The 15367-nt window shown below is 35.2% G+C and overlaps 1 non-coding gene across 1 annotated transcript; it reads right to left on the bottom strand.

Annotated features, from left to right (window-relative positions):
• Nucleotides 1–12731: 12731 nt before the first annotated feature.
• LOC118147125 (U4 spliceosomal RNA) lies at nt 12732–12872 on the bottom strand. The gene has a single exon (XR_004733277.1). It is a non-coding gene; the product is annotated as a U4 spliceosomal RNA (small nuclear RNA).
• Between the last annotated feature and the right edge of the window lie 2495 nt (nt 12873–15367).

The following is a 15367-nucleotide window of genomic DNA, read 5'->3' as shown; positions in this document are numbered from 1 at the left end:
AAGAAGTATGGAGTGAGTGCTGGACAATGAGAATTTGAAGAAAGAGAAAGTTATGATGAAAGGATTGGAGAAAGAGAAAGTGTGGCAAGAAAGGCACAGGAGAACAATGAATGACATTCATGAACATTCCATGAATGTAGGGTTGCACAGATTCATTTAATCGTAGTCTATAAAATAATTTGAAATTATATTAAAACAAAGATTAAAGTTAGTAAAATGTTAGAGTACTGAAACTTTTTGAAATACTTTGCTAAGTTCTGAGAAAGGCATAAATGCTCTCCCTTTAAATCTAAACCATAAATTCACAAGGAACAGAAATATTAAATTAATATGAATAACAGAATGGTCAATTGCATGTAGAATAGGCACAGGTTGATTTTCTTATCCTCTATCAGAAAATACTGTTTCCTTCATATATAATTATTGGATGGCATATCGTTCTTTTTAAAAAATCTGTTGAAATGATTTATATGGTTGTGTTACCAGTATCTTGCTTTCTGTGGACTGTGATGATTTCCATTGAAGTTTAAAAATAAATAAATAACAAGGAAACTTTAAAAAATGCATTGGCTTATTGCTTTGGGGTTTGGAGTAATCATAGCAAAAATGCTTTGTTGGCTGATTTCATGTTATGGACTGGGCTCTTTTCTCCAAGCACAGTCGTAAAATTGCTTTGCCAGTTTTTTCAATTACCAATAAAACCTGTCAAAGAGCCATGCTCAGAAGTGAGTCGTTAGCTGAAGTCAGCTCTTTTATTTATATTTAGTGGACCCACAGTACCTTTAGCATTTAATATTCCAACCAAGACGTAAGCATCCAAACAATTATATATTACCCTAATGCCACATAATGCTTTAAATATTATTATTCACCTGCTCCCAATATTATCTATTTAGATAATTCTAAAAAGAGGTAAAACTAATCATTTCAATCACAGATGCTATTTTAGGGAAAATACATGTAATACAACAAATTACCATAATATTTGAAGCACAGCATGTAATGTGAGCATATGCCAGTCCAACAGAACTGTGTTTGTTAACACAGTTAACAAACTTAGGAGATTTTTTTCGTTGGTTCTGTGGAGAAAATTAAGGTATGTGCTGCAATATTAAATAATATGAAGATTTTTCAATGACAAAAACGAGTACATTTATCAGCCGTTTTTAATTATTAGTGTTGGTGGCAAGAAGGGTGTCACCCATGATCTGCAGCATTTTCAGCATCAAATAGGTATGAACATGCAGAAGAAGAGTGCTAGACAAAACGATGACTACAGAGGAGGAAAAGAAAATCCTGGTGAAAGGCTATTTACAGAATTAAAGGGTACAAGTGATGGTGGCACAGAACCTGAATGATTTCTACACTGAAAGAACAACTTGGGAAATGCCTTGAGCAGCGTCCTTGTCTATTCAGCACATATTTGAACTTTATGATGATGGCAAAGCAGATCCGCTTCCCTACAAATTTCAAAGAATCACAGACCCCAGATAAGAGAGGAGACTAGGCATGCATCCAATCTCCATATTTTGTAGACATATGGGCAAAATAATACAATTGTTGCACCATGGTCTTACTCCTTTATAATGGTGATATGTGATTATAAGAAAGCAGCAGGATCTCAGGGGTCAAAAATACATAAGGTAAAATGACATTTAAAAGGAAAGACAGGATTCCATTGTCATGATTGTTTGCATACCCATCTGTAATCTGCATGGTGCAAGTTGTGTGCACTGTCCATACAAGTCTGCCCACACACGGTGGTTTCTGAAAGGAGTAGAGGCTTCGAACAAGGCAGAGCAAAATGAAAATTATCAGCTATTGTCAGGAGATGCAATATTTTCTCCATAAGTAAAATAAAGCTAATAATACATATGATACAGGATTATTGAATGGAAGACAATCAAAAACATGGAAATTATTTCCATACTCTCCGAGAAAATGGTATTTTACAATAGTTAGTTGGCCTCCTTTCTATTTTCTTAGTGCCTTCTGACAAAACACATGCCACGAGTTTATGATCTGCTATGTCTAACTACAAAATTGAGGTAAAGATGCTATTGATTAAAAAAACTTTCTCTGGAATTTCTATCAAGTTTAGAATGATTTTTGGTTGGAGAAATGAATTTGTAGATCTTTAAGTTCAACTAAATAAATCAGGATGAGATTATGGACTGCACAGTGTCAGAGAATAGTGATGTAATCAGCATAAAAGAAAAACATAATTTGGACTTTCTCGGGTAATCGAGGAAAAAGTTAATGCAGAAGGTCGTGGAAAGCCGAGCTGAATAGGCAGCATGCTCTATCACACTGATTTTACTGTAAACCACTGCATTAATTCTTATATGGGCTGTTGTGTCTAATGCATTTTTAGTGTTACAGTCTTGATAAACTCTGAGGCTGTGCAATATTTTGTTTTTTTAAAAAATAATTCTCAATATTTTATCAGCACAAATAGAATAAAATGCTTAATATTTCCTCATAGTATATAAATATTGCAAACACATATATTCAGCTATGATGCAAACAATATTAAAAGATCTGGGAAAATTTCACAATGGTTGCAGGAAAGAAAGAGAGAAATATCAATATTCAACACTTTTTTCATTTAATTTTTATTACATAGTGGCCAAGTGGTTACTTTGTATATTTATTCTAACAAGGCCCCAAACAAATTAAAAAAAAATCCTCTTAATCTCAGTCCTCCATATTTCCTGCTCTTCTGGCCTTGTCCATTTATAAATTATACAAATATTCGTCCAAATACTCAGACCAATCATTCTGGGTAATCTCTCTTTTCCTCAAACCACATTCAGTTCATTGACAAATGCTCCTAGCTCTACCGCAAAAATGCATCCTGTTCCAATTGTTGTTTCAATTATAACACGCAGCAGAACATGTTCTTTCTTGCTTGCTTTCTCTTTCTTATTTTAACTTAAAAATCACTTTATTTGGGGGAACAGATAAATATTATGTATTATGTCTTATTTTGAGGGAACACAAATGTACTAGGTATGATTTGACATGTTCAAGGAACAGAATACATTGACTTAATGAATTTATTTCAATGTTTTTGTAAATGTTAGTGTTAATTATGCTAGAATGATATATATTCCATTAGTGTATACCCAATAATAAAATTGCTGGTCGAAAGGTAGCTCTGTTTTAAGTTCTTTGAGAAATCACCAGACTGCTTTTCACAATGACTGAGTTAATTTGCATTCCCATCAGCAGTGTGTAAGCATGCCTACTTCTTCACAACCTTGCCGGTATATGTTATTTTTGACTTTTTAATAATAGGCATTCTGAGTGGTGTGAGATGATAGCTCATTGGCTTTTGCTTTGAACTTCTATAATGAATATGATGTTGAGCTTTGTTTCATGTGTTCGTTGGCCATGTATATGCCTTGTTTTGAAGTGCCTGTCCCTTTGCCCACTTTCTGATGGGGTTGTTTATTTTGTTCTTGTTAATTTGTTTAAGTTCTTCATAGATGCTAGATACTAGAGCTTTTTCAGATGAATAGTTTTCAAATAGTTTCTCCCAATTTTTGAGTTGCCTGCTTACTCTGTTGGTAGTTTATTTTGCTCTGCAGAAGCACTTTTGTGTAATGTGGTCCCATTTGTCATTTTTTGCTTTTTGTGTCTTTCTCATAAAATCTTTCCTGATGCCTATGTCTAGAATGGTATTTCCTAGGTTTTCTTCAAGGGTTTTTATAGTTTTGTGCTTCATATTTAAGTCTTCATCCATATTGAGTTGGTTACTGAGTTGTATATGACGTCAAGAAGTGGTCCAGTTTCAATCTTATGCATATGACTAGGCTTTTATGTCAGCACCATTTATTGAACAGAGTCCTTTCCTCATTGCTTGTTCTTGTCAACTTTGTCAAAGATCAGATGCTTGTATGTGTGCATCTCTATTCTGCTTCTTTGATCTATGTGTCAAATTTTGTACCAGTGCCATGCAGTTTTGGTACTGCTTTGAACTTGTGGTATAGCATGAATTCAACTAATGTGATTTCTCAAGGTTTACTCTTTTTTTATTTAGGATTATTTTGGATCTTGGGGATCTTTTTTGGTTCCATATGAATTGTAGAATAAATTCTTCCAATTCTGTCAAGAACATTCTTGACAGTTTGATAGGAATGGTATTGAATCTGCAAATGGCTTTGCAGAGTATGCCCATTGTTACAATACTGATTCTTCCTATTCGTGAGCACATTATGTGTTTCCATTTGTTTATGACATCTCTGACTTCTTCCAGCTGTGTTTTGTAATTCTTGCTGTGAAGATCCTTTACCTCCCTGGTTAGCTTATTCCTAGGTAGCTATTGTGAATGAGATTGTGTTCTTGATTTGGCACTCAGCTTGAAAGCTATTGGTGTATAGAAATGCCACTAAATTTTGTATATTGGTTTTGTGTTCAGAAACTGCTGAAGTTGCTTATCAGATCTTGTACTTTTGTATAGAGACCACACAATATATAGAGACTATGAGGTTTGTTTTTTCTTTCTTTCTTTTTCTTTTTTTTCTTGTTCTGCCACGCAGGCTGGAGTGCAGTGGCACAATCTCAGCTCTCTACAACCTCCATCTCCCAGGTTCAAGTGATTCTCCTGCCTCAGCCTTCCCAAGTAGTTGGGATTACAGGTGTGTGCCACCATGCCTGGCTAACTATGTGTGTGTGTGTGTGTGTGTGTGTGTGTGTGTGTGTGTGTGTATGTTTAGTAGAGACAGGGTTTCACCATGTTAGCCAGGCCTGGTCTCAAACTCCTGACTTCAGGCAATCCGCCTACCTTGGCCTCCCAAATTGCTGGGATTACAGGTGTGAGCCACCACACCCAGCCAACTATGGGGTTTTCAAAGTATATATTTTGAGCAATCAGAAATAGTTTGACTTTCTTTCCATTTGGATTCCTTTCATTTCTTTCTCTTGCCTGATTCATCTGGCTAAGATTTCTAGTAATATGTTGAATAGGCATGATGAGAGTGGATATACTTGCCTTGTTCTTATTCTCAAGGGAAATGCTCCCAGCTTTTGCCCATTTAGTATTATGTTGGCTGTGGCTTTGTCATAGATGGCTCACTATTTTGAAGTAAGTTCCTTCAATGCCTAGTTTGCAGGGGGATCTTAACATGAAGGGATACTGAATTTTATTGAAAGCCTTTTCTGCATCTGTCGAGATAATCTTGTGGTTTATGTTTTCAGTTCTGTTTATGTGGTGTATCACATTTATTGATTTACATATGTTGAACTAATCTTACATCCCAGGAAAAAGACTGCTTGACCATGGTGGATTAAATTTTTGATATGCTGAAGGATTCAGTTTTCTAGTATTTTGTTGAGGATTTTTTCATCTTTCATGTTTATGAAAGATATTGGCCTGAAGTTTTCTTTTTTTGTGGTAAATTTGCCAGGTTTTGCTATCAGAATGATGCTGGCCTCATAGAATGAGTTAGGGAAGAATCCCTTTTCTTCTATATTTGAAATAGTTTTAGTCGGAATGATTCTAGCTCTCCATCTGGTACAATTTGACGGAATCCATCTGGTCCTGGGATTTTTCTGGTTGGAAGGCTTTTTATTCCTGATTCAATTTTGGAACTTGTTATTGGTCTTTTCAGGGAAATATAAGGTCTTTCCATCAAGTCTTCTAAAATAGCCTCTTCCTAACTCCAGAATAATTTGTTTACTACATAGTAACCAAGGTGTTCCTCAGAAAATAAAAATGGCATGACTTCATTCTCCTCTTTGTTCACTCTGATTATGTGACTCTGCCCTTCTTTCTACTCTGCAAATATGTCAAACATGTTCCTGCCTCAAGTCTTTTTTCCATACTCTTCCATTTTTCTCCAATGCTGTTTTCTCAGAGTGGCTTGAGGGGCTCATTCTCTACTCAAATTTAAGTCTCAACTGAAATATCACCTACTCAGAGAATATTTTCCTATGATACTGTCTTAATGGCCTGTCCAATTATATTCAATGTCATCATTTTGTTTTATTATGGTGTAGGGCACTGTGATGATCTAACATAGTCTTACATCTCTCCTCATTTTAAGGCCATCTCTTAGAAAGCAAGGTATTTAAGACACTTGCTTATCATAGTCTGGAGGCTAGCCTGTCACTCACGATTTTGTGAATACTGAAAGAGGACTCAATACTCTTGGGTCAGAAATAAAGATTTTACTAAGTATGACAAACCAAGCACTATGAGCTTCATCTTGAATCAGTTCCTCAATCTCCTACTCCCTGCAGTCTACCCCCCATCAATCTTATGGGGCCTAGGCAGAGAAGCGCAGGTGAATGACACAAACTGAGGGTTTGTATCACACATGAGGAATTATGAACTTGTGGAGTCCAACTGTTTTATACTGAGTTAATAGCAAGTCTGCTTTTTATATGTTTCAAAGAAAATGCAGAGGAATGACTGGACAAGTAGCAATCACAGCCTTCAGTCTTGGCATTCTCAATGAGAAAATGCAAGGATTCAAGTCTCATAACTGATTGCATCTTCCAAAATTCCATCCCTTAGTCGGAGAGATTTTTGAATAAACTTAAATTTTAACATGACTGTATTTAATCCCTCTCCTGTTCTTAATAATCTGACCAGAAGAGACTGGGACACAATCCATTTAATTTGTTAGAGATAGCATTTATTTAAGACTACTTCAGTAGGACTCTAAAATGAGCCAAATGAGGCCAAACTGTAGTGTCAAGTTTTCTATGTCACCCTCCCCAAAGACCAAGACACAGCAAACTGCATAGATCCAAAATGGGGGTGGGGAGGAGGGAGGCTTTGTGAGGTACTACAAGGTAAGTCAGTTATCCTTTATGATGAATGCAAGGGTGACCTGCCAATCTTTGGTGACATTACCTAAAATTATCTGGAACAATAGAGAGTTCAAAAAGCAATACATGTCTTCCCCGAAGAAATATCCCATGGCCCACTCATATGACCTGAAGGGGCTCAGCTCATGTTGACTAGGTGTTTCTTATTTGAACTGGATTTGGATTGCCAAATATTGTTTAGGGTAAGTCATGTAAGTATCAATTTGTGGGTGCAGCCCGGTAGCCACATATCTCATAACCCCACACTGTGCAGGCATAAAGTATGTAGATTTGCATCCATGAGACTTAAACAAAGCTGTTCTGGTCTCATGTTTGTACACATACTCGGAGATTCACATCTTGGAGTGACTGGTGATGGTACCAGACACAGCATGATAGATCTGGAAGTTTATTATTAGTAGGAGCAGGAGCAGTAGCAGTAGCAATAGCAGGAGCAGTAGCAGTTTGAGTTTTTATAGCAGGTGAATAGGGGTTTAAAGCGAAGAAGCAGGTCTAATTGCCAACTACAACTACTGCTTGACTCAGGAAGAAGGTAGAATTCTTTAGCCCTGCTCTTCACCTTGTGAGCTTAACATATTCCTTTTCCATGTGTCACAGAATTGGCAAAAATTGTCCCAATAATGATAACTCTACCATTTCTCCAGTAGTCTCCTACTCTCACTGAGGCCTTTCATCTAACTAGTCAGGTTCAAGAGGATCAAGGATATTCCAATAAAATTGACAAAGACTCAGTATCTCTCTCTCTCTCTCTCTCTTAGGCCTATGTGGGACACTGTTGGGGAGCCTGCCAAATGGTGCAGACTACCGAGTGTTCACTGTTTATAATCTAGGATGATGTCCACCTAGCATGAGAACTAGGTGAATGAACTGAAAGTTTTACTCCCTCAAGCCCCTTTCCCTGGTCTGTTTTCCAGAAGGTTATGTTTACCTGGTTGTCGAGATTGTTGCGAGGAGAAAAAAGATGCATTATGTGTAAAAATGCTCATGTTATAATAGTACATTTTCAAAATAATTCTTCATATACCCCATGTGCTTTGTGCCTGATCATTAACAATGTTGTGGTCAAGAGAAGATGATCACTTTATGGGCCTACCACATTCAGTAACCAAATTAACTTTATTAAAATCTTTGGACAAAAAGAGTCCAAGACTAAAAAGAGTTTGTATTGATTTGTGAGGAGGTGTTCAGTAATACCAGACATCTGCGAATGATAAGGGACATGGAATGTTCATCAATTTTTTTTTATACTTTTGGTCACTTATTGAGTGAAATTTTGGATAAAAGACACAGTGTTTTTTTGTCAGATTATAAACGATTTGTAAATCTTAAAGCCTAATGCCTTTTATTCTGAAGCGTCATAATGGTGTAGCTTGGGTCTGCTGATTGGATTATAAAAACAACTGTATCAACAGTAGGGAGGCATGAATGAGAGCCCTGAGAAAAACTTAAGGGTTTGATGTTGTCAATTTTCCAGCATCAGGCAGCAACAATGCCCTGTGCCATGTGGCCTCTTTCATTGCATAACAATATAAAGTTTGGTAGAAGTCACAAGTATGGCATGCAGTGGGGAACTCTATGTCAGACACAAAGTCCTTTTTTCTGGTCCAGTCAACATTTTGTTCCCCGTCTGGTGAGGTATTTGATCAAGGAAGCAAGGATAGCAATCTGAAAAGTGCAATCTTGATCAGAAGCTTGAAACCACTCAGTCTCATTAGATAATTGGCTTTTATCATGGGCATCTACTTGAGTGCCCAGGTTTTCCTATCAAGGGCCATAATTTGTTTCCACAGTTTGTGTCCCCACAGAGGGATATCTTAATCTGACTATCATCTTTCAAGTAATAGGCCAGACAGCTATGCTATTGCCAACAACTCAAGAGTCAGTAAAATATATATCATGCCTGATCTATAGGAGGAGTTCTGAAGCAAGAGTTATACCTTTTCAATCAGCTTATTATGCTGATTAGCTCTTACTGCAGTGGGTCTCTCAGAATTGTCCTTGGAGCCAGACAATGGGCGTCATCTGCTTTTAACTTATCAATACCATCAGACGTTTAGAGGAGCCTCTGTAAGCTGAGGTTCTGTTAAACCAGGGACATTTTTGTCTTCTTGTGTGCTGCTTTTTTCAGGTACAATTGTTTTTTTAAGGTTTTCTCAAAAGCAGAGCTAACACTGTTTTTCTTTTTCTTTTCTTTTCTTCTTCTTCTTCTTCTTCTTTTTTTTTTTTTTTTTTTTTTGTAGAAAGAGTCTCACTCTTGTCCAAGCTGGAGTACAGTGTCGTGATCTCAGCTCTCCACAACCTCTACCACCCAGGTTCAAGCAATTCTCCTGCCTCAGCCTCCCAAGTAGCTGGGACACAGGTGTGTGCCACAATGCCCACCCAATTTTTTGTATTTTTAGTAGAAACAGTGTTTCACCCTACTGGCCAGGATGGTGTCCATCTCCCTATCACGTTATCTGCCCACCTTGACCTCCCAAAGTGCTGGGATTACAGGCATGAGCCGCAGCACCCAGCCACTACACTTCTTCTGTTGTTGTTGTTGTTAACCTGTGATGCTACTGGGCTAAGCTGGCCATATTCTAAAACATATTATTATAATTTGGCAGTTGAGGCTCATGAAGCCTTTTCCTTGTTAGTGGTGGAATCTGAGTTGACTCATCAAGTTAGGTACATGGAGCTGCTGAACTAAAAAATGGTTTGTTTAACCAAAAGAATCAATATCCTATATAGATCCACATAAGAAAGAGAGACCCATGTTACCATAAAGAAGATAGCAGAAGGGGCTCATGACCACAACATCTAACAACCTTATCAATTTAAAAAGTAGAAATGTAGATCACATTTATTACAACAAAAAGATATATTTATCTCATCTAAAATAATTTATAATGACTAAAAATCTTTTTAAAAGTTTAAATATATTAAATATTTAACCTGAAATGTCACCTTAGCAAAACCAATTAGGCATAAAGAATGTTTCATAATTAAAATATATATTTTTAAGACAAATAATATCCTGTCAGTTTTATTCATCACTCTTTGTAGATACTGACTTAATAAGAAGTTATAGATTAAGCAAAAAGGTTTAGTTAATATGTTTGAATTTATTTAAAAGACTGAAAATGGAATGGTGGGAAAGCCATTTAATCTGTACTACCAAGAAAATAAAACCCGATTTGCTTTATTACAGTTAGAGTGGGTAACACTGAATGTATTATTCCAATTCTCTATCATATATGAGTGAGAGAGGCAGGCAGAGATAGAAAGCTGAGAAACAAATCTAATGCAATCCAATGACCACTAAATTCACTTTAAGCCTTTCTAAAGAGAGTTTAGATTTGTAAAAAGGACAAGAGCTTATTTATTTAGCAATGAGAGGTATGCTACATGTTTCTCTGTTCCTATTGTAACTCATATATTGCAGGGCATTAGTAATTAAAGTGCATGAACAGTACAGGGATAGGGTACACAGTTATATAACAACTGGAAATCTGAAAAGAAAACTATATTTATATTTACATACGTAATTCTATTAAAGTGCTACAAATTCAAATAAAATATACCATAACATTTCCAAATAATAATTAAATATTGAATTTTAAATAATGATGTGCTTGACAATCAGCTTACAATTTCTGAAAATTTAAGAGTCAGCTTCCCCAGACTGATAAGATTCAGCTCCAGCACATTATTGATAAAAGTAAGACACACAAGTAATGAACAACTGTGGGATTACTAACTGTGGTCAGGAAGATAAAGGACTGGGGAGAAAACGTTGTCTTTAATATTTGAAAGAATATATGTGGAAGAGGAATTGCCCTGATTTTGAATCTATAGATTTGTTTGCAATCCTTGATGCAATGTAAGAGAGATTACGTTTAATTTAATGTAATACTAATCAAGAAAATTTTATCCTCAAAAATGTACTCTGGAAATCAGCTTCATTTGAAAAATGTGAAGAGCTTAGAAGTCTTCAATCCATACAACAAGAGAAATCTGAATGGATTGAAAAGCAACAACTCTTCTTGGATACATGAGAGAACTACACTTGCACAGCAAACTATCACCCCCAAGTCTGGAAAGATGGAAGAATGCAGAGAATCACAGTGAGATATGCCTACCTGGGATAGAAGCCACTAGAGCCTTGAACTAGTAGGACAATTACATATTAATCTTGACCTATATGTCAAAGGCAAGTGTGGATAAGAATGAAAGTAGGAACAACTGGTTGCTCCAACCTTAGAGAGAATCCCACATTGTGTGAGGTTTTTCTACATCAACTTCATTATGTTCTCACAAATTAAAAATGAGATAATACTCTTATGCATCTTGCAAGGGTAGGGGAACAACAATCATTATAGAATATACTAAGAGCCTTTTCCATAACAAAATCTGCTCTTCAAGGAAAATATTATAGCAGAGTCTTATTCCAACTGTGCAGAATTTATCCTCACACTCTGGTCTAGCCTTTCTGAATAAGTTAAAACTGGGCAGATGGGTTGTTGAAGGATACAGGACTAGAGAAAAACTTGTGAAGGTTAGAACCCACAGACACAGACTCATTCAAAATTAAGATTTATTCACAAGATTATAGCTCACACGCAACCCACACAACTTACCAGCACATCAGTTGGCTCAGTACAACAGCACAATAACCACTACAAGATTCAGCCCGTTGCTGAGAAGGAATATATAGTGAAGCCCAAGGTCAAAAACAAAGACACTGAAGATATTTATAGCCTATGGTAGCTGCAGCTATTGGAAACATTAAACAAAGCAAAGATTAGCCAGATGAAATCACACTAAAGGCCAACTTACCTCAGTACTTAAATCTAATTAAAAATAAAAAGTCTAGCTTTCAACCAAAAAGTAGAAAGCATACCAAAAGGCAAAAAAAAAAAAAAAGTCTGAATAGACAAAACCAGCACTAGAATTAGACTCAGATATGATACAGATCTTAGAATTATAACAGAGAATTTAAATAACTGAAGGCCAGGCATGATGGCTCACACCTGTAATTCCAGCACTTTGGGATACCAATACAGGTGAATCACCTCAGCCTGGACAACATGTTAAAACCCTGTCCCTACTAATGTAGGAAAATTATCCAGGTTTGGTGGCATGTGCCTGTAATCCCATCTACTTGAGAAACTGAGGCACAAGAATCATTTGGGGAATGCAGATATAACAGTGGTTAGAAAAAAATTTATGGACTTAAATGTATATATTAGAAAAGAACAATGATCTCAAAGAAAGTATATAAGTCTCTAGAAAACTAGTGAAAGAAGATAAATTTAATTTTTAAAAAGTAGAATGAATCTAATAGCATAAATGAGAACACAAACAAAAATATTGGTAACAGAAAAATAATAGATAAATAAACCCAAAATCTGGTCCTTTGAAAGAATTAATAAAATGAATAAAACCCTAGCTAGGCTAACTAGAAGAAAGAGCAAGAGAGAAAGAGAACAAATGTATTTGATGTGTGTGGTGTGTGCCTGTGTGTGTGTATGTGAGAAAGAGAGAGAGGGAGAAAGAAAGAGAATGAGGGAGAGAGACTTTACCAATATCTGAAAAAAGTGAAATTACTTTTCTATCTTCTAAACATTAAAATGAATTTAAAACTTTTAAAAAATGTTTGAAACAATTATAAACCTCCAAATTTGAATAGTTAGAGAAAACAGACCACTTTCTTGAAATAATCAAACCAAAACTCATACAAAGAGAAAAATAAGGTATTAGTAGGTCTATATCTACCAAGTAGATTGAATCAATAATTAAGAATATTCCACATGTATGCACTATACCTAGATTGTTTAACTGTTTTATATCAGAAGCAGAAGGAACACTTCATATATATATATATATATATATATATATATGTAATTCAGTCCCCATAGAGACTGCCAAAAATTGCCAACACTGACTATATTTCAAGTTGTCATGGCGGGGTATTGGGAAAAGTTTTCAATTAGCAATAATCACGCCTCAGATAAACCTCATTGGCTTCAATACTGCCACTGTGCAAAGCTCAGAGGTAACCCTTCTTAACTCATTCCATGAGCCCAGCATTACTTTAATACCACAAAGATACAAAGGTATTACAATAAAACTATCAACTAATATATTTTATGCATATAGATGCAGAAATCCTCAACAAATATTAGCAAATAAAACTCAACAACGTGTTAATAAAGGAAACATATTCAAAATCGACAAAAATATGACAACTAAGTACGACTAATTCAAGGAATGCAAGGCTAGTTTAACTTTCAGAATTCAATGGATTCTATCCATCACATTAGCAGGTTTAAAAAAAAACAAGACAATACAAATTTATTTTTAAAAACTTTTGACGAAATCAAAATTCTCTTATGAAATCTTTCAATACACTATAAGTTGAAAACTCTTAAGTTTGATGCAGAAATTTATAAAAATCTACAATAAGCAATCATGTATAATGAGGAGAAACGGAGTGCTGTAGCCCTAAAACACACAAAAAAGTGAAAAATGCGTTTTTCTCCAGTTAAACCCAGTCTTATGATGAAAGTCCTAGCTACTGAAAGAAGACAAGAAAATAAGAAGCTATACTGTTTGAAAAGAAAGAAATGTAACATTGAAATATTTCACAGGCAACATGAATCTCGATGTAGAACATTTCAAAGAATCAACAATGTAACTGCTGGACGTAATAGCAAGGTCACATGAAACAAAGTTTACGTAAAACATTAATTGATTTTTATACAAAACCAATAAACAACTGAAACTTAAAATGTTAAAAATGAATCCATTCACAACTACTTCACCAACAAAAGTGAAATATTTACAACATATGTGCAAACTAGATTTGGGCAAAAATATAAAAATTGTGGAAAAAAAAACAAAAAGATCTAAAATAGTGAACTCTCCATGTTTATGGATTGTAATAGTCAACATTATCAGAAAGTCACTTCTTTCCAACTTGATCTATAAAGTCAATGCAATTACAATCAAAATTCCAGGAGAATATTTTATTGACACTGAAAGTAGATTCTATAGCTTTATAGAAAGTCAAAAGATTAAGAGTAGTAGCCAACACAATGTTGAAAAGCGACGTTGGAAGTATTATACTACCAGATTTCAAGACTTACTTTAAAAGTGCTAAGATTAATATGCACTGTTGTTTGAGAATCTCACTCTGTCACCCAGGCTGGATTGCAGTGGAGTGATCTCGGCTCACTGCAACCTCCAAGTCCCGGGTTCAAGTGATTCTCTTGTCTCAGCCTCCCACGTAGCTGGGATTACAGATACTCACCACCATGCCTGGCTGTTTTTTAAATTTTTAGTAGAAATGGGGATTTACCATGTTGGGCAGGCTGATTTCAAACTCCGGATCTCAAGTGATAGCCCCATCTCAGACTCCCAAAGTGCTAGGATTACAAGTGTGAGAAATAGTAGGCAGATATTTCAAAAGAACAGACTAGAAAGCTCAGAAAGGGCCCCACATGAATATCAAAATTGGACTTAGAGAAAAATGTAATGTTAATCCAGTGAATAAAGGATGTTCTTTTCAACACACGGTGGTGGAAATATTGGATGGCTATTTGAAACAAAAACAAAAAACAAAAGAATGAGAATCTAGACACAGATATTACAATTTTTACATCCATACCCTTTGCCCCCAATACACACAACTCAAAATGAATCAAATAACTAAATGAAAACTGTGAAATTATAAAGCTTCTAAAATAAAACATAAGAAAAAATTCATTTAATTTCACCTTTGCTGATAGAACGCCAAATAAATAAGCCATGAAATAATAATTGATATTTTTAATTTTAATACAGCTAAAAACTTCTCTGTAAATGACATGATGAAGGAAATGAAAGCAAAGTCACAGATTGAGACAATATATTTGTATCTAGTTAAGAAAAGGACATATTCAAACATATCTTCAAAATGTCTTAAAACTCAACGTAATTTTTTAAAATTAAAAATGAACAAAATATCTGAGCAGATATCTCACCAAAGAAGATATATAAATGGCAAAAAAGAAGATATGTAATATTATTTATCATGAGATAATTCTCATTTAAGATAACATGAGATCTGACTACACAGTTATTTAAATGGCTAATATCTAAATGCCTGACAACATCAAATTACTTTGAGAATACAAACCATGAAGTCTCCTTATTGCTAATGGGAATGCCAGAGAGAATAGAACTTTGGCAGACAATTTGTCAGTTTCTTCCAAAGCTATAAATAATTTCATCATATTTTCCAGCAATTTTAAGATACATTCACATGAAAATTTGCCTCTAAATAGTTATAGAACCTTTTTTATAATTGGCAAATTTGGAATCAAAACATTCTGTAAAAAAGTAAATGTATAAATAAACTGGTACCTTTTCATAATGTGTAATGTATTTTATCGCACCGCGAATTATTCCTCAGTAAAAAAATAGCTATCATGCTGCCAAAAGGTATAGATGAACCTTAAGTGCATATTGCTAAATAACATAAGGCAGTCTGGAAAGGCTGTAT

The sequence above is a fragment of the Callithrix jacchus genome, chromosome 13 (genome assembly GCF_049354715.1).
Source record: "Callithrix jacchus isolate 240 chromosome 13, calJac240_pri, whole genome shotgun sequence".
NCBI lineage: Eukaryota > Metazoa > Chordata > Mammalia > Primates > Cebidae > Callithrix > Callithrix jacchus.
Note: the sequence above shows the minus strand (reverse complement) of the source record. Positions and strands in the feature narration are given on the sequence as shown.